Here is a 24,470-nt window from a genome sequence, read left to right on the forward strand (position 1 = left end):
CAGCCCTGCCTTCAAGCAGCTCACATTTTGGGTGCCTGGGTGGCTCAGATGATTAAGCATTTGCCTTCGGCTCAGTTCATGATCCCCAGGTCTAGGGATCAAGCCCCACTTTGGGACCTCTGCTCGGCAGTGAGTCTGCTTCTCCCTCTCTCTCTACTGTTCCCTCCTGCTTGTGCTCTCTTGCTTTCTCTATCGAATGAATAAATAAAATCTTTAAAAACAAAACAAAAAAACCGCATCTTCCTAACAGGCCTTCCTTGCTGGGCCTATTGTACCTTATAATGACTTGATTAACTAGCGGGTGAGCGCCAAAAGCCAGAAGGCCCACGTGTTTACAGTAATATTGCCCCCTTCTGCAGATTTATATATGTCCCATCCCAAGAACTCCAAAGCCAGACATATAGACTTCCCTGAGGCTGCCCGAGTCCGATTATTCCACCCGCTGTCCTAATACCTCTTGTATACAAGAGAGCATTCAGAAAGGCCGGGAAAAAGACTTTGAAGAGGGGGGAAAAAAAGAAAAATTAAAGGCCAGTCAAAGAGCCCACAAAAGCCGGAGGGAGGCAGCTGCAGCCAGAAACACTAGATTGGGGAGCAGATGACCATGAGTTCCCATCAGAATTTCCTGTTCTGGTCCGGGGCTAGACAGGGCAGTAAATCCAAAGCTTTGCTCCTTCTGATGGGGTTAACACAATCCTGAGTGCATGCTCTGAGGTCAGTGCTGTTGACTCCTTTCCGGAGAAAGGAACCGAAGCAGTTAAACAAAGTGTGTTCACCCTGCACCTTCTATTACCGGAATTGTCAACATCAGCCCCACATGGTTTGCTTGTTTTTCCCTTGCGCTCTTTGAGCACGCTGACATCACCTGAACCACGACAATTCTTCCCTCGGAAATAAGCAAAGGGCTATATAAGCTTTAGTGAGCTTTCATAGACACAACCTTTCTCCCAGGTTTAACAAAACACAGGGATGTTCTGTTCATGGCATCACACCCACTTTCAGACTCAAAGACAAAGGGGCAATGGGAAATGAGAAAAACAAAACCACAGTGGCAACCAAAGAATCTAAATCCAGGAAACTAAAAAGGAAGCTGTACCTATCAAAATAAAGGCATGCTCTATTTCATTACAGCTGCAGTAACGAGCCCCAGAGCTCCCTCTGGGCAGGTGCAAAAACAGTGGGCTTCTGGGAGAGCAGGTGGTCTGAAACCAGAGGCAGGTTAAGGCATTGCCTTCTTGAGCCTTGACTGATCCCAACTGAACCACAAAGTTTTCAGGCTCTATCCATCCCTGTGCCTCTTTTAGAAAGGGTGTTATAAACATTTTGATGAGTGGACACATATTGATACTTATTTGCACTCAAGCCAAAGGCTAAGGATTTAGACAAGAGTTACAGTGTATTGGGCTTTTTATTATATTGAAATATGCCAGGGAATAATGATAGCTTCCTCCAGCCAGGGCTTCCTTGCATTTCTCAGTGTGCTTTCCCATACATGAATGATTTCATTAGCTCCTTTCCAAAACCCCAGTGAGGAACACAGGGTAGGAATCATTATCCCCATTTCACAGATTAGGACACTGAGAAACAACACGTATCCCTGAGTGAACTCCTGCAGCTTTTGAATAGCACAGACTGGGAGGCACAAACTCCTCGGTTGTAAATGTCACCCTCACTGCTCAGAGACGCTGCTGGCTTGGTGACAAATTATGGACAGTCCATTCTTAGGACTTCTGTGGTGGGATCAAGTCTCTGTGTCCATCCTTCTGTATGGTCCCAGCTGGATCCTGTTGCACATTCGAATCAGCCAAAAAGTCACTTTTTAAAAATACTGATGTCGGGGTGCCTGGGTGACCAAGTTAATAGTCTGCATTTGGCTCAGGTCATGATCCCAGGGCCCTGGGATCAAGGCCTGCATCAGCTCCCTGCTCACTGGGAAGCCTGCTTCTCCCTCTCCCTCTGACTGCTGCTCCCCCTACTTGTGCTCTCTCTGTCCAATAAGTAAATAAAATTAAAAATAATGATAAAAATACTGATGTCTAGGCACCACCCAGAGATTCAGATCCAACTGGATTGGAATAGGATCTAGGGACGTTTATTTTTTGAAAAGTTTCCTCCAGGAGGTTCCAATTGGCATCCACAGAGGAAAACCACTAGTCTTTAGCCCTACTAAGTAACAAATACCTGAGCTGCCTATAGCATGGCAGCAAAGATCCATAAAACCCAAGGGAAGGAGATGTTCCATTCCAAAACCTAGACTCACTGCCAGCTACAACCCTGAAGTTGGGAGACGGGGCAGACACCCGCAAAGAGAAACCTGAGCCTATGTGTGACAAGGCAGACAGACCACTGACAGCATACTAAAATCATGCACACTGTAAGTCCCGAAGAGATGAAGAGTGAAGGTCAAACCATCCTGCTCCAGAAGTGAGCTTGTTTGCAAAGCCAAACTGCCAGATCCCTTCCCTCCTTCGTACCCCATTTCTCATCGGAGTGCAGGAACCACCTTCAAGAACGAGAAATCAGTGGTGTACACACTGCTGAATTAAGGCTTCTCGCCGCCCGTCACGGCCGCCGGTCTGCATATATTTGCATTCATTTTCACTGCCTTCCCTGCAGAAGGGAGGCACAGAAATCCAGAAAATGCCACGCTTGTGCATTTGTATCCCCACCGCATCCTGCAAAAGGCACTCCTCTGATTCATTCAGGGGTGGCCAGAATGAAATTTCATGTCATCGGTGACTCTGGGCAGGGACTGAATTACTGCTTGGTCCCTGAGGCTGTGCGGGCAGCCGGCATAAGAATGAGACCACACTCCTCTTGGCTAATGGTCTGATCCTGCTGCACTCCTGTGTGTGGCCACCATAGTGATAGAACATTTGTGATTCTCAGACATGCTTGTCAATGAAGGAGCACTTTGGGGTGGGGGAAGAAAGCAATGATTATGTGAGATCTTCAGACAGCTTTGGAAGAGGTTTCAAAAAGCCGACACAGCTTCCCAAACCATCTAGAACTGAGGAGCGCAGCCTTGTGAGCTAAGGCCCCCAGGGCACAGAGGTGCTGAGGCCCAGAATTTGAATTTACATTCAGGTTTTTATTTGCCCACAACACGTTTGGAAGTCTAAGAACATTTCCTCCCTCCCTTTGCTGGAGCCTGCTTTTAAACAAGGATCACTGAGAAGTCACACTCTAAAACCTCAAAGTTCTGAAAGACCCATCACCCCACCCATGTCAAAACATGCAAATTCACATCAAAAGGAAGGGAGGATCCATGCTCACTCATGTGATGAAAACACAACACTGGTTTGGGCAAGTACTGGTCTCTAATCACTTTTCCTCCAGGAGCAGGATTCCAGGTCAGGAAATGGCTATGGTGTGCCTGAGCTCAGGGTGGCAAGGGCACACTCACTAAAGGCAGGTGATGCCTCTGGCCTGGGGCCCTTCCCCTGAGCAGCTGCTAAAACGAAAGACATGCAATTATCCAAATGAAAGCTCTCTCCAGCATCTCAATTTTGGCACGTGCCGCTTCCTCTTCGAGATGCCCTCCTGCATCTCAGAAAATTTAATAAGATGTGATGGTCACAGCCCTGTGTCCCCATACCATCCCCCCACAGATGACTTCCTACCTCATCAGAACTTGCCGGCCCTATCCTCCAGGTTGGGGGAGGCAATTTTCCAGAGGTGTTGAGGTTGCTTATCAACTCATTTTCCTTTACAATCTTGACAGGAGTTAAAGAACAGAGGACACTCTTTTTTATTGCTTTGGCTTAAATGCAGAAACTAAGTCAAGTGGGTTCCCCAAGCCACCCTCCCAGCTTTATTAAAGTTCTACCAACCAAATATGGACCTCATGATGAGAGTTTAGTAGCGAAGGTAGAAGAGGAGAATAATGTGTTTTTTTTTTCCACTGTGGTAAAATATATATAAATATAACATAAAAGTTATCATCATACCCGCTTTTAGGTGTTCAGGTCAGTGGCACTGAGCACACTCACGGGGCTGTGCATCCACCATCGCCATCCACCTCAGAACTTTCTCGTCTCCCCAAACTGAAACTCTGTCACCATTACACACTCCTGATTTCCCTGCCTCCCCTGACACCCACCATTCTACCTTCTGCCTCTGTGAATTTGACTGCTCTAGATGCCTCCCAGAGGCAGAATCACACAGTGTGTGTCCTTCTGTGTCTGGCTGATTTCCTTCATTCAGCGTAACATCCTCAAGGCTCATCTGTGTCGAACCATGCATCAGCATTCCCATCCTTTTATTCCACGGTACAGGTTACTACGCTTTGCTCATCCGTTCTTCTGTCAGGGGACATTTGGGGTGTTTCCACCTTTTGGCTATTGCAAATAATGTTGTGTTTACTTTTGGAAGGATCAGTCGGAGATATCAAAGAAATCTGCACAGGGAAAGAGCCAGCACAGAGCAGGAAATGAGGATTTCTCACTGACAGTGGGCAGCAAACCAGGAACTGGAGTCTGGGAATCATCGTCCTAAGGTTATTTCTCCAAGTGCACATTAAAAATGCAAATGTCTCAATCCTACCCCAGCCCTACTGAGTCAGGCAAGCTGGACAAAGGACCCAGGACTCTGCATTTTGCAAGCTCCCTAGGAAATTCTGAGGTCTAAGAACACTTTGGCTCCAACATTATGGCTGAACCCTGAGGAACAAAAGAGGTGGAGCCAAAGATGGTATAAAGGGGGCAGGGCACTTCTAGAACACAATCTTAAGAAGCAACTACATTCACAGAAAGGAAGGATCAAAATGAGCCACCACTGGAGACAGGAAAAATGAATTAGTTATATGGAGATGCAGCAGGGAATCATTAAGAGATATATACAAAAGAATCAGGAACTGCAATAAGGGCCCAGCTGAGATTAAACTATGAGTCAAGTGAGACCTGGTCAGTCATTTTCTAGAAGGTGGATTCTCAGGGTGTCACTAGTCTACACAAAGTACGTTGGTACAAATTTGTAAAACCTTCCTTTCCTGTAGGTGCCCCTTGGCCAGCAAGCTATAGAAATCAAAGCAGCTGGGGGGCTTGAATCCATCTTTTTTTAGGGGCCACTCCTCCATCACTCCTTGATTTCCTCATTTTAGTGGGAAATCACTCTAGCCACAGAACCCGAAATTTGAGATACCTCTTATCTCAGCTATTTTAAGAATTCCCCATCTGATTAACAGAAATTCAGAAGAGAAGAGGCACCTCCCAGATACTGGGCATCCCTCGTTGCCAAGGCCAGAAGCCTCAAAGCTACCACAGGTACGAGACAGACAGCAGCTGAGCTGGTCCAGGAAGCTCTATTTCCACAGGTCCACTCCTTCTGCGGCTTTCTTAGCCTCCTTGTTTTTTCTCCTGTGCTTGTCAGCTTCAAGAATGCATTACACACACTACCCATCTGAAGGAAGAATCATGGGGTATCAGGGCTACCAGAAAAGTCCAGCTTGTAGCCTTCTTGTAGACAGGAAGGTGTGTTCAAACAGAAGTTGTAAAGTTTTCAAAATCCCTCCGAAATTCATCCTCACCTATCCTTAAAAGCAGTTTTTCTTTAAAAAAAAAAAAAAATTTTTTTTTTAAACTAACACAAGCAGTATTTTTAGTATCCCATTATTGGGTCAGATTGGTATGGAGGAAAGACTTTTCCTCTTCTTGTGTTTTGGGATAGTTGGATTTTTGGGGGGAGGGCTTGTTCTGTTTTGTTTTGTTTGGTAAGCATACTTCACATGAGATCCATCCTTTTAACGTAATGAAAATGTTCAGTGCCATATGGTTAACTATAGTTACTCAGTTGTACTGTGGATCTCTAACCCTTCTTCATCTTGCATAACTAAAACTCTATCTCCACCTAGAAAAAATCCCCACCTCCCTCTCTCCCCACCAACCCCTGGCAGCCACCACTCTATTCTCGGATTCTGTGAGTCTATTTGGAATACCTCATGTAAAATGGAATCATGCAGTAACTGTCCATCCGTGACTGGCTTAGCATAACATCTCCTAGGTTCATCCCCATTGTCACAAATGGCAGGAGTTCCTTCTTTATTAATTAATTTATATTTATTTATTTATATTCCATTGTATGTGTCTACCACATTTTTCTTGACCTGTTCATCTGCTGATGGACATCTGGATCGTTTCCACATCTTGGCTATTGTGAATATTGTGGCAATGAACATGGGATGCAGCTAACTTTTGAGATCCCAGTTTCAATTCCTTTGCTACCCTTAAGATTTTTTTTAAATTTTTTTTTTATTTATTCATTTGACAGACAGAGATCACAAGTAGGCAGAGAGACAGGCAGAGAGACAGGCAGAGAGAGAGGAGGAAGCAGGCTCCCTGCTGAGCAGAGAGCCCGACGTGGGGCTCAATCCCAGGACCCTGGGATCATGACCTGAGCCGAAGGCAGAGGCTTTAACCCACTGAGCCACCCAGGTGCCCCCCCTTAAGATTTTTAATGAGGCACTCAGCACTGTAACAAACAACCCAATAAATCAACTCCTCTATTAATTAGTGCAGTAAATTTGAAAAATGTTCCCAGCTCTGCATTTATATAAGGAATATTAAAAAGACCATTGTCTTGCCCCCAAAACATTCCTTGAGCACTGTGTTAGGAATTAAGGATATAATGTGACCTGAAGGGGTCAGGGTCCCCACGCTAGTGCCCAGTGGTACCAAGCACTGAGTGAGCGTGAGGGAAAGAGCCTGAGTGCTTCTATTTACTCCTGCACAGGCTGTAGAGAATCATAAGCTTCCCAACACTGACTCACTCACAGAAGCCCCCAGAAGCAAGCCAAAGAGGCCTACTACACCCACTATACAGAGGAGAAAATAAAGGTTTGGGGAGTAAAGTGACTTGCCAGTCCTCACACATTGAGCGTGTCCTGCCAGGAACCCTGCTAGATTCCGCATTCTTCTAACCTATGACTCTCATACAAAAGAATGAATTCTGGGGTATCCCTGCTTTGGGGAGAAATGATAGATTTTCATATTCATGTGATGTGTCGGGGCTGGAGCAGGGGAGGAAGTCAAGACAGGCACCTGTCTGAAATCACTTGTTCCATCCGAACAGCCCTTCTTTGCCCCATTCTGTTAGGATTTGGTACACGCCAGAGAATGCCATGCTGGCCTTAATGAAGACCAAACTGTGATAAAGCCACCAAGCCAAAACGAGATCCAACTTCACCATGAGAAGTGTAATTAAATTCTCATAAAACAGACACTAGCGCTGGCCCATTTGCTTTCACTATTATCTATTCTTGGTTGTGCAACTGTGCTGAATAAGCAATAAGGGACAGACAGGGCCTGTGAAGAACACATCTTAAACTCCTTCAGTGGAAGGGAAGTGGCCAGACGGACTCTTGGTCAGGGAGTGCCCTCCCAAAAGCAGAGGCCAGTCTTCACTGGCACTGCAACATCTGGAAGCTTCTGGTCGATCTTCCAGAAGCTTTCTATACCCCCCGTTTATCGTGTTTCGTAATCCAGAGCAGATCTAAGGATCTCCAAAGGTGTGACCCACACTGGGTTTTGCAGAAGAATGTCCATTTCCCCAGCACCCTTGAGAGAAAAAAGGCTCAGAAACTCTGTCTTTGCAAACGGGGTCAGTGCTTGAAGACTCTTGGGAGTCCATCTGTTCTTACGCCCAGAGACAAACCTGGCAACTGGACAACACTGCTGTCAAATTTCCACAGATGCCACACTCCTCTTTCCACCAGGCCTCACTATACTCTCACCACTTTTGTGCCTGTCAGGACATGACGGAAGTAATAATGATCATAAAACACCTTGAAAATAAACATCAGTCCAGAGGAACAGCAACATACCTGCAACTAAGGGCCCACAGCTGCCCTGGTGCCCTTCGGAAGCCAAAGGAGGCTAAACCCTGAGCTTACCATGTGCCCCTTCACCACCCTCAATAGAAACGTCCTTCCTGGGGTCAGGGCCACCCTGCCTTCCAGAAACAGGGCCCACACCTCAGGACAGGGTCAGTGGTAAGCCAAGACTGTGCATGACAGGACTTGGAGGAAAAGCTGAGAGAGCAGCCACCTCCTGGAAGGGATTAAGGGAAGGGGACAGAGTGGCCACCAGGCCCTTTGATAAGACTTATTCCCCAAGGATTACACGCCCAGCCTTTCTGACTCTGACGGACACACTCCAGGTCTCAGCCAGAGAGGGGCCTCAGCAAACACAGGAAACCAGGGACACTTATGGGATATTTTTCCGTAGCAGAACCAGCCAGATGCCCTCAGACAGCAAGTCCAAGTCCCCCTGAGAAATACCAACAACACTCAGGCCCGGGTCTAGGCTGCTTAGGAACCAGGGCTTTTAAACCTGGTGACTCTAACTAATCTCTACAAAGCAGGACTCCAAGAGAAAATATTCTAAGATGATCTTCCATCCTACAGACTACCCTGCAGGGGTCGGCAGACCCAACTCCAAAAGGCTGGCCCACCAAGAGGAAAGGAGGTAAGACTGATTAGGAAGCCTAAAACAAAAGCATCAGAGGACATCATCTCTTTCCTCCATCAAAGGTATCTACTCACCAAGGGCGGAGCCAGCCTGGCAAAGGGAGGCCTTGCTTGGGCTTCCTGTCTCACAGTATGATCTCCACTCACTAACGGGCCCCCACACATGCAAACGTGCGCATGCGTGTGCACATATATGCAGAGACGCGTGCACGCACACACGCGTGAGCATGCGCATACACCTGTCTCCCCATCAGCCCACTGCTGCCAATGCCCCTTCTCTCCCCGCCACACCCCTTTTTTTCCTTTCCCTTCTGCCCAGCTGCCTTCCCTTGCCCGCCCCTCCTCCGTTGTTAAAAGTAGCCCAGGCTGCCAGACGGCGGTGACACACGCCGAGAGGGACCTGCTACTCTGCTGTAAAGCAGCTCCCGGGAGTTGTTTTTGGTTCACGCATCTCATTGAATGTATTTAAATATATTATATGCAGCCACCTGGCTACACAGGCAAGGAGAGAAGCAAGAGCTCCTCCTGTGATCCCAGCAGCACGGGCACACACGCATGCGCACACACACAGAGGCACACATGGGCACACGTGTGCACAGACAGGTGTGGGCACACATGCACACATATACATACACATACTCACACAGGCACATCTGAACACATACACTCACACACATACACATGCATACCCACACACACACACATGCACACATACACACATATATGCGTGAACACCCAGATGTACACATCCATATGCAAACGCATACACATAGGCACACGTGCGGGTGAGCACACACACACACACACACACACACACACACTTGCATGTGCACACGCATGAATACACGAGATGGGCAACTATGCAGAACTGACAAAGCCTGCACCAAGGGCTAGAAGGCGGAGATGCTCACATTATGAAAGAATAAAAGGGCTGGCAAAGCCAATTCCATCCTGCAATAAAGATGGGCTCCAAGGAGGAAAGGAGGAAACAAACAGCCCTCGCACGCACAGGAAACAAACAGACCTCGGGCACGCACAGATCTCCAAGTGTCAGCCAGGCACAGAGTCTTGCACATTCCACCTTCACGAGGCCCTCTGCTTCGCCCTGCTCCCTTCCTCCCGCCAGCACCTGGATGGATGGCTGGATGGCCTCCAGGAAAATAGGCTGCCACCACATGGGATTGAGGCGAGGCTACCCCTCCAGGTCAAGTGTCCTGGCGTCAAAGACTCGGCTTAAAGCCTGCTCTGCCACTTCCTTGACAGGGCCTTGGGCTCCTGCCGAACTTCTCTGGGTCCCTTCCTCCTCTGTGCAATGCAGCCGAAGGACGGTGCCTCTCGTGAGGGTACCCAGAGGACCTAAAGTGGGGGCTCCAATGATGCTTCTGACAAGGCCTCCAAAGAGCGGTCACCTCCGCTGAGCCAGTGACCCAAGACGTCAATCTGCCTGCACCCAGTTCTCTTAGGATAAACTGAAGACCAAGTGGGTGATCACCCGTGTTCCTTCCAGCTTTCCGAGCATATTGTCATCTGTTTTCCCATCTGCTGTGATGCACCCCTTTCTCCCTTTTGGAGCCTCCTTCCTTCAGACAAGCCTCTCTCCCACAAGTCTCACCCACCACTGTCAGAAATGCCTCCCTTATCCACCAGGGCGGTCCTCTGGTCCACACTCCACCTGCACCTCATTACTTTAAAGTCCCACACTCCACTCGCCCCAACACCGAGCCTCTGCCCACACAGGCTGGTCTTCCCACTGTCCTCCTTACTCCACAGTCACCTCTGCCTCTGAGCTCTGGCTGCTTCTGCTGGCCTTCTTCCAGCAGCCTAAATGCCGACCCACTTCCAGTCAGTGCCACCTCTCTGGAGCCCTCCCCAGTGTCTTCAGCTCAGGTTCTCTGCCACAACGGTCAGAGTGGTACCACTCACCTCAGCAACCAACCCAAGCTGCCCCCACAGGACCACACGGCTTCAGGAATGCACCTTCAGGACACCAGGGTTTGTCGATCTCAGCACCACTGACATTGTGGTTGGACTGTTCCTTGCTGTGGGGGTCCTCCTGTGCACCTGAGGATGCTTAGCAACATCCCTGGTCCCTACCCACTAGCCACCAGGAGAAGCCTGGGCAACCCCCAAATGTCTCCAGACATTGCTAAATGTCCCTGCGGTAGGCTGCAAAATCTCCCCCAGTTGAGGATAACTGGATATACTTATCTCTCTTTCTTTAAAAAGATTTATCTATTTCTTTTAAGGGGGTGGGAGGAGAAGGAGAGAGAGAGAGAGTCCCCAAGCAGATTCTCCACTGAGCCTGGAGTCTGACGCGGGGCTAGATCCCAGGACTCCATGATCATGACCCAAGTTGAAACCAAGAGTCGGACACTCAACCGACTGAGCTATCTAGATTCCCCAAGACATAAGCCATGAGTTCCTGGAGAACAGGGTCCACGTTATTGATTGATTTTTATTTCCTCCCCAGCACCAAGCACAGGACGGTAAGTTCCTGCCAGCATAAACAAATACATGAATGAACACCCAAGCAGGCACACCACAGGGCAAGGGCACACGAAGGCATTTAGCAAAGGGGAACCTATATCTCTAGGTCAACCCAACCTGAACATACAGAAAGTCCCCCATGTCCTTTACTATATTGTAAACAAGAACCAGATATTCTGAATCATTGCGCCCCTTAGTGAATTTCAGCCAGGAGATTGTGCTCTGAATATAGCAGGGCTCAAGAAAAGTTTGAGGAATGAGTAATCCCCCCCTCCAGAGCGCTATTTATGGAAAAAAATTATGAACTGAAACAAACAGGAAATTGCTACTACCCAGGTAAAGTGGGATGACCATATTTCCATCTTCCCTGCACTTCCCTTCATTGGTGCATAAGCAGAATGGCTGTGAGCTGAGAAACCGTGCCGGCAAATAGAAAAGGCCTTGGGAGGCAGGTGGGCACAGATCTGGATGCCAGATACATCCATTATGTTCCCAGAGGTTGCTGGCGAGCTGCCTCTGGGAGCTCCACTTTTCTCATCTGTAGAAGGAGAAATAGAATGTTATGCAGCACAGAATGTTACGTGAGGCTTAATAGAGGCATCTATGGGAAAGTCTTTCCATAGTAGGCTTTCAATAACAGTATAAATTTTTCTTCTTTGCATGAGCCAGAGAATTTGACAATGTGATTTCTGATCAACCAGATGTTAGGAGGAGAGCACAGCACTGTACTTCATGACAAGTCCTTCAGACCTTAATGTCTTCTAACAGAAACATCACTGAGATGACAAAGGGGCAGAATGTCAAAGCCACATTTGACAGATGATCCTATCCAAATGGAAGTCCAGAAAACTAAAATGACTTGCCTAAAAATCACAAGGCAATGGGTAGTCCCAGGTCTCAAAGTCCAGTCTTTTCTGCTATATCCTAGGTATATTCTCCATCACTGGAAAGGCTGGTTACCCCAACGTGGTGGTGACAGCAAAGGCTCCTACAAGTCCTACAAGAAGAAAGCTCCCACTGTTTGTTGCCTGTTCCCTCCAAAGCAGATTCACTCTGGGTGATACTAGGCCTCATGTGCCTCTGTACCCAGGGAGGTCTAAGAGCAGGTAAGTCCAGCCCAGGACAAGTGCAGGCACTGAACGATTCTGCCCCCAGGAGGGAAAGGAAGAAGGTGCAAAGCTTTCTTCCCCATCTTGATCATCTGCATAACCAAAACCACACCCTGAGCATCCCACTTCTGCCACCCCACTTCTGGCCTCATCAAATGACCCACAGAGGGTTCTTCTTCCTGTGATTCCTTCTCCTCCCATAGATGATGGACAAGTTCAGTCTGTTCCAGTGCATCCGTTAAGGGTTCTGGAACTGTACACAAGGATTTGGCCAAGACGCCCTGGCAGGTAATGGGCAGCTAACTCACATCAACACCCCATAAAGGAGCTTTCTCAAAACCTCACAGCTAAGTGACAGACAGTCCACCAATGAGTCTATGTTCTGCTCTTCCTGGTCTCCTCTAAGGTGAAAATCTCCCCATTTCAAGCCCATCTGTTTAAGAGAGGCAAAAAACAGCCCTTCTTTGTGTTGTTTCAGCCAAATTCTATCATAAAACCCCATACGGGCCACCCCCTAGGCAGAGTCTCCTGGGGAGGGATTCAGATTCGAGGGGAAAATTGATCCTAATGGCCCAGGGCCAGCTACATGAAAGTGTTTACTTCTGCTTTGGCTCTTCCATGTCCTTTTTTCATTTTGATTTTTTTCTCAGAAGCCACTGGAAGGTAAGAATATCATGAAATATGCATGAAGATATGGATTGTGGGCAGCAAAGATAAAGCGGAACCGTTCTTATCAGAATGAGAAAAAAGGTAGAGTCTCCGGGCCATGAAACAAGACCCAGAATCATCCATCCGCATCTTAGCCAAGGTTACCAGTCACCCTCAGTGGCCTCACTGGGACAGCTCTAAAGACTGAGGCTGATAAAAAGACAATGTAAGGAAAAACCACCCAGGAAGCTTTTACTTAACCCCATACCCTTTCCATCCCTCGTGGCCCATCAATCAATAAGATAAATGGTATTAAGGCACTAAGTTTGATATGGATGCAAAACAAACAAACAAACAAAAAAACAAAACACAAGTCCAAAGGCCAAGAAAGTTGATTTCAGGTAGGACCCAATGCAAGTTATGTGCAATTAATGTATCCACCCCTAGAAGTGTATGTGAATATTGGCCACCTAAATTCTATTGAGAAAACTTGGAGAAATTCTTAACTTAGATGACATTCCATGGAAGAAAAGGCTTTGGCATAGACACCAAGGCAACACCATCACTGCTCCTCTTCAAGACTTCCTGAACACGGGACAGCCCAGGAATGAAGCTGTAGCATGAAAAAGTATGTTCAGGAGACAATGACTTTGATGTTTTCTAAATCCCAAGATCAGCTCACAGCCTTAAGATCAGCCAGTTTCCCATCATCCCCTGTCCATCTCCAAGGTCACCTTCCCCCTTGTTCCTCATCACCCATTGCCAATTTGGAAGTCAGTGTGTCTTTTCTGTTACCAAGCCTCTCTTGGAGACCTCCAAACATGGGAATTAACTCAACTCTTCTGGAAATGGTCCCTTGCTACAAAATCCACGTTTTATGCCAGTCGGAAATTGGGCACCTTTTTGGTTCTGGAGTTCAGCCATATCTGAGCCAAGGAGCTCCTGGAAAACTCTGTTACCCAAACCCACCTACCCTGGCCTACCTAAGGCCTTCCCTACCTGGATGACTCAGAAGTCTCCTTTCCTTTTGTCCTATTGGCACCAAATGCCAATACTCTAAGATCTGGGCCATAAGGCACATCAGTTCCTCCAGTCTGTTCAGGCTATCTCAGCACTGAGGCCTAGGTTCCTAGTCATCACATCTGTTTGGCTTTCCTCCATCATCACAGCCTCCTCTTACCCATCTTCTCTCTTGCCACTGGCCCTTCCCCACCCCCACGCAAATAAACAGGTTCCTGCCACCTCCTTCATCACTTGATTTTGGCCTTGGTACTTTCCACTCTAATCACCTAATTCAGCCTTCCTTGCCAATTTGTAGGCTTAAGTTTAATCAATTTTCATAAACCAGGCTTTTGTGAATTATTGTGTGCTTTCTAGCCCTGGTCATTTGAGGTACAGGTAATAAAAAAAATTAAATAAGATGTATTAAAATGTGAATAAGTGCATTTTGTCATTTTAAACAACGTTCACCTCAGGTCTTAATACATGGGGACAAACCAAATCTTAGAGCTAAAAGAATGTAAGCCCATAACAACTGTAAAAAAAAAAATATGACTTGTTTTCAAGTGTCATTAATGTATTGTTTCCACTGTAATGTAGCTAAAGTCTGTGACTGCAGCAGAGTCTGATAACTGTTCCCCACTAGTCATGCTCTCTTTCTTCTATGGGGAGAAAGGCCCTGATTTCCAGCTAGACCCACACATCCCACATTGGAGACCCACATCCCACACTTCCCATCTTCCCTTGCAGTGAGGTATGATCAGCTGTCTCAACTCTGGCTGGTTCACACGTGCCTTTTGCCCCTATCTCTCTGTCCCTTCTTCCATTCCTCTGCCTGGAGTGAGGCTGTCCCTGTTTCATACCCTGAGATCAAGGCCACACAAGGCAGAGCAACAAGTTAGATGGGGCCTGGGTCCCTGACACCATGAAGAGCCACGCAAGCCCTAGACCACCCACGAGGACTTGTGCAAGAGGAACAGCACTTATCCCATTTGACTCATGGTTATCTGTAGCTTTCTATGACTTGCAGCCAATTGTATCCATAACTGATACAGCCATTAAAGGATAAGAATCTAAAGTTTTAAAACTGGACATGAACTTCATAAAGACATTAACAACCAAAGTAATTTACTAAAACACTTGTCCACATTCCTTAGAGAACAAAGGGATATTTAAGAAAACATTTGTTTAAAAAAATGTTTTAGGGGGGCGCCTGGGTGGCTCAGTGGGTTAAAGCCTCTGCCTTCTGCTCAGGTCATGATCATAGGGTTGTGGGATCGAGCCCCACATCGGGCTCTCTGCTCAGCAGGGAGCCTGCTTCCTCCTCTCTCTCTGCCTGCCTCTCTGCCTACTTGTGATCTCTGCCTGTCAATTAAATAAAATCTTTAAAAAAAAATGTTTTAGGAAAAAAAAAGTTTTCCTACAGTAGGTGAGTATATACGTCCAATTTTTTAAACGTATCAACATCATTAAATCCTTCGCAGATGATACAATAAGTCCCTTTTTGCATTCTTTCTTTATTCTACTAGCATAACACATTGGGATGTTTTCATCCTTTCAAAATTGTGTAAATGTTTGTTTCTCAACTTTTCCAAGGACATAAAACCTTGAATGAGCAGTATGCCCAAATGAAGCATTCTTGCATTCTGCATTTCTTAGAGAGTGAAATATTTTGCTGCTTTAACTGGAAAAAAAGTCTTTGAGTTTTAAAATTAAGATAAATAATTTTTTTAAAACTTGGAAGAACAAACCAACCCATTTAAAAGAAGTAACTTGGGTGTCTCCTGGGTGGCTTAGTTGAGCGTCTGACTCTTGATTTCAGCTCAGGTCATGATCTGAGGGTCCTGGGATAGAGCCCCAAGTCAGACTCTGCACTTAGCAGGGAGACTGCCTGTCACCCTCTCTACCCCTCCCTCACTCATGCCCCCCCCCTCTCTCTCTCTCTCTCTCTCTCTGAAATAAATAAATAAATCTTAAAAAGGTGTGGGGGGGAATACCTTGGAAATTGAAAAGGGCATATTATTGTTTGAACTAATCAGAAATATTCTTTTTATTTCATTCTATAGTCACTAAAATTGATGACATCATTATGTCCTCTGGTATTAGAAGGTCTTATGTGCAGTTCGCAGAAGAAAAAAACTATTGGTCCACATCTGGGAACTTGGTGACAGCAAATAAGTCAAAGGCATTTTCCTTTTTCATAAATGGCACAGCTGTAACTGGGCCAGTGAATTTTGTGCTGCGAAATTCCCAAGGGTGAAAAGACGTGCTTGCTTTTGAAGTAAACAGAATCTGAAGTTTTCAACTCACAAGTTCACAGTTCACTTTTTTTCCCATCGAGGGATTTTGACAGTGGTGCTTTTAATTCTAAGTAAAAAGACTTTCACCTGAAATAGAAATTCCACCTCTAAGCTCCTCTTACCTGATGGATTTCTAGTTTATGTTTACAGTCGGTTTATCACTGGATCTCAAATGCAAAACAGTGAGATCGTCAGCTCTGACCCGACCAAACCCATGAAGGTGAAGAGCGACAAGAAAATCCAAGGCAACAGTGAATACGAAAGCGAACACGAAAGTATCTGGCCTTGTGACACACTAGGCATCGGTGGGGGGGGGGGGGGGGGGGGGGGGGGGGGGGGGGGGGGCAAGGAGGCAGCAGATTTCCCTTCCTGTCTCTGAATTTCCAATATAATGTATGTGAGCGAGAGAAAGAGAGGCTCTAATGTTAGAAATTAGCATGTATTCCTAACACAAACCAGCTAAGAAGAAAAAATTTCTCAAAAATAAGCTGCAGGCCAAAAATACACCGAGCAAAGCTAGCCCAGGGTGCAACATTGCCCACAGATAATCCACCCTAGATAATCTGGTTCTATAACGGAATTTAAGCTGCAAGCCGCTTCTAGTATTCACCTTCATCTGATGTACTGTACTATAAATGGCTGAGATTTGCCTGGTCAGTACTGACTTGACACCTGCCAGTCCTGAGACACCCCCACCCTTTCTAGGCATTTCATAGCTTCCCCTGGAGACCACCAGCAAGCCTGTATACCCCCCACGGCAAGCACTGTGCTGAAGAGATGTCTATAACCTTAACCCATGTCTCAAGTCCAAGGATAAATCCCCTGTAATATCCCTCCAATTATTCTCACCACCACATTTCCCCTCACTGTCCCCAAATCACAATTTACGCATTTTAAAACTACATGCATTTTCCATTTGTCCTTCAACAGCTCAGGGGAGGAGAGGAGCAGAATTCTACTGATAAACAAGTGTAACCTCAATTCACTTAAATGCATCCCACATAAAATGAGTAACTTAAGACAGGTATACAAACAGGTTGATGTCGGGGGCACTATTCTAGACTACAACACATAATTAATCTTTCCTCCATGAGAATTGGAATGTGCTTACAAATTCCTCATTGATTTATGTTAGTGGTGGTTTCTTTAATCTGATTCTGCATTCATTCTCTGAGAGGGTGATTTCTCCACTACCTAAGAAATTTAATTGACACCATTTAAAAAAATACCATTCCAATGGTAAATTCATTCTCAATGACCAGAGCACAAACTGGGGTTGGGTCTGAGCACTGAGACAATTAAAAACATGATATGCGATTCTTCCAAACCCCACCTTGCTGCCCCAAGCATGAAAATCATAACCACCCAATGAATGTGTTTGCTTCCCCTCCCCCGACCCCAAGCAAATGTTACTGATTCATTATAGGTGGTCAGCATACTTGCCAAGTGGTCCAGTAAAATCAAGATTTTTTTTCCCAACATTTCAAAGATTTGTCTTGTCACTTTTTACAGGAAATACATCTAAATGGAGTCTCAATGAATCAGATGGCATAGGGTTATGGACCAGGTCAGGCTTGGGCCACTGAGGTGCTCTCCAAGACCTGCCAGTCAAGAAATGCCCTCTATTAGGAGTTGAACTGTGTCCCTTCAAAATCCATACCCTAAATTCCTAACCCCCAGTATTTTAGGATGCAACCTTATTTGGAGACAAGGTCTTTATTGAGGTAATCAAGTTAGGGTGGCCCCTAATCCTGCATGTCTAATAACCTTTCAAAAAAGGAAAATTTGGACAAACAGACAACACATAGCATGGAGATGATGTCAAGAGACACAGGGAGAAGAGGGCCACGTAGAGCCAAAGAGAGAGGCCTGGAACAGATCCCTCGCTCACAGACCTCAGAAAGAGCCCCCGAGGTGCCAGCACCTTGATTTAATCGGGAGCATCAGGTACCATGGGATGGAAGCCCTTGGAGCCAGCAATGATGTCACAGACTCTCCTTCCCAGAACTAGCTTTACCTTCTCAGATTGGAGGATGGGGGGAACAAGCAGACAAGACATGCCAGGCTCCCCTCCACTTAGCTGGGTTAGGAAAACAATGGAAATAAACAGTCTAGGCTGAGATACAAGAAGACAAGTCATTTTCATGGGAATATCACTGAGAGCAGCAAAGGAGAGAGGTTAAGGGGAAAGCATCAAGGGTTATAGAAAGAGCCCTGGGTCAAGAGTCTAGACACACTCTGAGCACTCAGCCCTGGCTTTGCCACTAATCAGCTAGGTGGTGGGATAATCTTTTCAGCAGTGAATAAAGGAATGTGGGGATCCAGAGGATCTGGCTCAGTTGTCCCTTATCTATGATCCATAAATACATTTCCAGCCATCAGTGAACTCCTGCAATGGTTTGCAAAATTGCAGGGGTGTATGCCTATGTGCATTTCTCTTGTGAGAAGGGGCCCAGCTTATACCAGATATTTAAGCAATGTGGAAAGGTTAAGAATTTGCTCAAGGGGCTCTCGCAAGTTTCCTTCTTGCCCTAACACTTTACAGACTATTGTCGTTTGCCGCATCTTGACTGGGCCACCACGCACCCCGAAAGTTGTGCCTGCCTACCTCAAGGCTTCAGTCTAGGCTCCACGATTCTCACAGAATCACTTTGCTGGCCACTTGCCTTGTTGTTGTTGCTTTTTTTCTTTTAAGATTTTATTTATTTATTTGACAGAAAGAGAGAGACAGCACAAGCAGGCAGAAAGGCAGGCAGAGGGAGAGGAAGAAGCAGGCTCCCCACTGAGCAGAGAGCCCGATACGGGGCTCGATCCCAGTACCCTAAGATCATGACCTGAGCAGAAGGCAGACACCTACCTAATCAACTGAGTCACCCAGGCACCCCACCACTTGCCTTCTAAGAGACACAGGCAAGACCTGTTTTCTGGACAGCCAAGGAAGAGACTGGAGACTGCAAAAATTGTTTATAGAGCTTGCATCATCAAAAGATTTGCCTACAAGGCAAAACAAAACAAAACACAACAAAAAACCATGTTACAATGCCCTGTTATTAGTAAGAATATATAAAGCAAGTGTTCAAGGGTTTTACCTATTAATAAAACCCGTTGCACCTGCCAAAGCTGGCCATCTGTGAGGCACAGAATTAGAGCCATGGAAGCGAAGAATCCATGCCCAGCCAGAGAGGGGGGCTACAAAATCATCCCGAGAAGATGAACAGTCTGGGGTCAATGGCAGAGCCAGGAGCAGCCAGGCCCTTACGTCCAGCTCAGAGACCCTCAAGCGCCAGGCCTGCTGACCAATCACACGTAGCAGGTGGGCAGGCTGGAGACCCACAGGCAACTGTGCGGGTGGGGTGGGGTGGGGGAGCAGCCAGCTCCCTGGACTGGGAAGGTCCCCCTCTTGAACAGGGCCCTTGTTGCATGAACAGGTATGGTTGCAAATGAGGGCAGCTGTGTGTGCCTTTTTTTTTTTTTTTTAAGTTTTATTTACTTATTTGAGAGAGAAGAATGCATGAGCAGGGGGTGGGGCAGAGAGAGAGAATCCTCAAACAGACTCCCTGCTGAGCTTGGAGCCCGACTCCAGCTCCAGGTCACTCCCAGGACCCCAAGATCTTGACCTGAGCTGAAGTCAAGGGCCTGACGCTTAACCAACTGAGCCACCCAGTGTCCATCTGTGTGAGAATTCCCATCACTCCAGCTTTCCAGTGAGTAAGATCCACGAAAAAGGTGTTCTAGGCTTTCTGCTATGAACCTCCACCTTGGAGAGAACAGCCCCCAGGTGGGGGCATGGGCTCTGGGGATGGCAATCACAAAATCCACAGTATTTTCTCTCAGTGAATCCTGTGACATAATTCACAGATGACAATGAAGCACGACCTGCCTGGTTCTCAGAGCTGGTAAGTGACAGAGAGAGGCTCTATCCACCCTCTACTCAGTCTCCCATGGTGCATTTGGGGAATCTTTCTTTCTGGTGGAATTTCCTTTTAGGCAACAGGAATTTCTTCTCCTGACCCAAACACGGGAAAAAAAGAATAGCAATAATATGCACCTCCTTATCCTTGTATCACTCAAAAACAAATTTAAAGTGACCTTTCCCCATGAGGCTGGATGAATTTTACAGCAAAAAAGAAGTTAATAAGATAAATATAAGTATTCCCACAAAACCAGTCTCACTCGATTTAACCTCTGCCCTAGTCTGGTGACTACTTCATCAAGTCTGACGAGCTCAATTAACCACCGTCAGTTATACTCCAGAACAATGCAGCCCAAACATTCCCAGATATTTTCCTTCAAAGCTTGAGATTCCGTCTTCAGACACCTGACACGCCGTCTTAGTCCATTCAGGCCGCTATAACAAAATATGGCAGACTGGCTGGCTTCTAAACAATGGGCATTTATTTCCCACAGGCCTAAAGGTGGGAAACCCAAGATCAAGGTCTGCTGAGAGCCCCCTTCCTGATTCCCAGCCTGTGTCCTCACAGGGCAGAAACAGGGAGGAAACACTCTAGGGTCTCTTTCTTTAAGAGCACTAACCCCATCATGAGGGCTCCACCCTCTGACCTAATCACCTCCCCAAGCCCCACCTACAGACACTATCACACTGGGGGTTAGCTTTCGACATTAAACTTCTGAGGGGACACAAACATTCAGTTGATAGCACACGCACGCTCATATCCCCCAGGGACCCGTAGTTACAACCAAATGCGCACGGAGCAGGAGGATTCTGGGAAAAGCAAGGAAATGGTCCATGGAAATATGATGCGTCCAACTCAATAAACATTTATCAAATCCCTGGTGTCCACGCGGTACTACTTTCCTTTTCATCACCTGACGGATGAAGCAGGTGAGCCCAGCCGGACTCCATCATGCTAAGCACTGGGGGGCAGTGGGGCTGGCATCCTGGCCTTGTTCTTTGACACCATCCTGTCTCTTCCCTCTGTCTGTCAACCTTCCCCTCACCCCATCCTCTCCCTGTCCTCTGTTTAAGCTGAGTCAGGTCCCTGGGTGCCCTTTCCACACTGCAGGAACCTAACAGCCATGAGTGGTAAAAGAATCTAGCAAGTCAGAGTGTCCCAGCGCCCTGCAAGCAGCTGGCTCTGATGACAGTTCCAAGGGCAGTATTGCTGTTTCACAACACTTATCACACTGTAATTAATTTCAAAACAATGTCTCTCAAGTCCCGTGCCTCCCTGCACTAGGCAGGGAGGGAACAACCCTCCAGGGGTTTCCCGGGCCAATTAAGGCTTCGCAGCCATGGCTATGGTGCAGGGTGCAGGGGGTACTAGAGATTGTACCCAGAAAAACCTGGAGACACACCAGAGGAGCACCCACCCATTCCCTCCCACAGCCTGGCCATGTGACACCAAAATCCCGAGTGCCTGGAGGCACACGCAAGTGTGGCTATTCCCTTCACAGCTGTCCCGCGCTACCTGGAACAGGGGAACATGGTGTCCAGTAACACGTTCCCCGTGTGCTAAGGGCGCCACGCTCCGGGCCGCACACCGCTCTCTGCCGAGCTGGTCTTGGCCTGTAAACAGCCACTGGGACAGATGGTCAACCCAAGGCAACCGTGCAGAAGGGTGCATGCATGGTCCCAAGAGCACAGGCAGCTACACAGTAGCTGTAACTACACAGTTAGCTACACAGTAACTACACAGTAACTACACAGCTACACAGTAGCACAGTAACTACCCCAGAAGGGGATGGGAGGAAAGCATTCCATTCACTTAGGTCACGTAGATGGCCTAGATTAAAAAATGGACTCTGGCCCGTGCATCATATACTCACTATTGCTTACTGCTGTGGCCTGATAAGTCAACCCTTGTTTGGGGGTTCAGTAGGGGACTCTGAAGATAAAGTCATTTTCCCAGAGGATACGAGTCCACGGAATAGGAAGCATCCCAAGGTGTATTTCGCTACCATCACATCCATGCTTTGGGCACCCACCTCTGTGGTTTCAGGGACCTTGGAAGCTTTCCATCCTCAAAAAAAAAAAATCCGCACCCTTGAAAGAGTTAACCTTGGAAACCTCACTCCAGACTTACTGTTCTAGGAAGCATAACACCAGGCTGTTATCAGTCACTTCTACCTTCCAGTGAATGATGCGGTGAGAAGGAGAGCAGACAACATCTGTGAAGGGAGGGGACTTGGGAAAGAGAAGGGGGTATTTCCCATGCTTGTGTTCATCCACAGAAGTCACCCTGTTGAGATCCCAATATGCCCGGATTGTTAAAACAAGAATGGAGGGACCATGAACCTATCAGCGCTACACACATTAATACGTACTTTTACGGTATGGGCAAGGCACTGCCCCAAATTCACAGTCTCCATTTCAGATCTCCATGCTTGCAGAAGAGAGCTGAGGGTCTGTGCAGAACGTAGTGTTCTGCTATCAGGACAGAGAAAAATCTTAGTCCTAGTGACTCTTCAGAACTCTGGAGCCTGATACCATCTTTCTGATGACAGAAGTCCTTGTAAGACCCGTCAGAAATGACTGCAGTTACCTGGTGCCTTTCTTCTGGGACCTGTGTCATCACAAGGCTGAGCTTAGGCCTGCAGTAGGCGTTGAATGTTTACAGGAGGACTCCAGGGTTGACCTAGAGTCAATCCAATGAAATAAAACCCAAATAAACGAAAGAAGCACATATCAACCAGAGTTCACTCTGTCACAGGGCCACTCCCAAGGCCACCCCAGTTCTTCGAGAACAGCCCATGAGATAAGCCAGCAAATGTAAACCTCCTAAACTGATCAATGAGTGCTCGGTGTTCCGCAGAAGATGCTGGTAGTAGAGGGGTAGTTCATTTGAGGTAATCTATGCACAAATCAAAATTTTCCAGATAAAACAGAGAACTTGATCATTAAAGGGACCACCGAAGAATCCTATTTCAATGGGGAAAGGTAGCTCCTAATTTCTCCTTTTGCCTACGTTTAAATTTTTGTGCACTGAGTTTCCTAAAAGCAGGGCCCCTGTGACAGCCACATGCAAAAGAGTGAAACTGGACCACTTTCTTACACCATACACAGAAATAAACTCAGAATGGAAGAAAGACCTAAATGTGAGACAGGAATCCATCAAAACCCTGGAGGAGAACATAGGCAGTAATCTCTTCGACATCAGCCACAACAACTTCTTCCAAGATACATCTCTAAAGGCAAGGGAAACAAAAGCAAAAATGGACTACTGGGACTTCATCAAGATAAAAATCTTCTGCACAGCAAAGGAAATAATCAACAAAACTAAAAGGCAGCCTACAGAAAAGATATTTGCAAATGGCATATCTGATAATGGGCTAGTATCTAAAATCTATGAAGAACTTATCAAATTCAACACCCAAAAAACAAATAAGCCAGTCAAGAAATGGGCAGAAGATATGAACAGACATTTCTCCAAAGAAGATAGCCAAATGGCCAACAGACACATTAAAAAATGCTCATATCACTGGGCTCGTATCACTGGGTGTCAGGGAAATACAAATCAAATACAAATCAAAACCACAGTGAGATACCACCTCACACCAGTCAGAATGGCTAAAATTAACAAGACGGGAAACAACAGATGTTGGCGAGGATGCGGAGAAAGAGGAACCCTCTTACACTGTTGGTGGGAATACAAACTGGTGCAGCCACTCTGGAAAACAGTATGGAAGTTCCTCAAAAAGTTAGAAATAGAACTACCCTATGACCCAGCAATCCCACTACTGGGTATTTGCTCAAAGGATACAAACATAGTGATTCAAAGGGGCACATGCACCCCAATGTTTATAGCAATAATGTGCACAATAGCCAAACTATGGACTATGGAAGATGTCCATCAACAGATGAATGGATACAGAAGATGTGGTATATATATATATATATATATATATATAAACTGAATATAGATATACATATCTATATATATACATATTCTGTTATATATATATATTGATTTATCAAATATATATCAAAAAATGAAATCTTTCCATTTGCAACAATGTGGATGGAACTAGAGGGTATTATGCTAAGCGAAATAAGTCAGTTTGAGAAAGACAAATACCATATGCTTTCATTCATATGTGGAATTTAAGAAACAAAACAGATGAACATAGGGGAAGGGAAGGAAAATAAAATAAGATAAAAACAGACAGAGAGGGATGCCTGGGTGGCTCAGTTGGTTAAGCAGCTGCCTTCGGCTCAGGTCATGATCCCAGCATCCTGGGATCGAGTCCCACATCGGGCTCCTTGCTTGGCGGGGAGCCTGCTTCTCCCTCTGCCTCTGCCTGCCATTCTGTCCGCCTGTGCTCGCTCTCTCTCCCTCTCTCTCTGACAAATAAATAAAAAAATCTTAAAAAAAAAAAAAAAAACAGACAGAGAGACAAACCATGAGAGACTCTTAGCTATAGGGAACAAACTGAGGGTTGCTGGAGAGGAGTGGGTAAGGGGATAGCGTAATAGGTGATAGGCATTAAGGAGGGCAGGTGATG

General features: G+C 46.5%; 1 protein-coding gene across 2 annotated transcripts in view; it reads right to left on the reverse strand.

Annotated features, from left to right (window-relative positions):
* The window catches only part of CAMK1D (calcium/calmodulin dependent protein kinase ID), a 431,780-nt gene that overhangs the window by 303,753 nt on the left and 103,557 nt on the right, over positions 1–24,470 (reverse strand). The gene's annotated exons all lie outside the window — the stretch shown is intronic.

This window comes from Lutra lutra, chromosome 8 (assembly GCF_902655055.1).
Source record: "Lutra lutra chromosome 8, mLutLut1.2, whole genome shotgun sequence".
Classification (NCBI taxonomy): domain Eukaryota; kingdom Metazoa; phylum Chordata; class Mammalia; order Carnivora; family Mustelidae; genus Lutra; species Lutra lutra.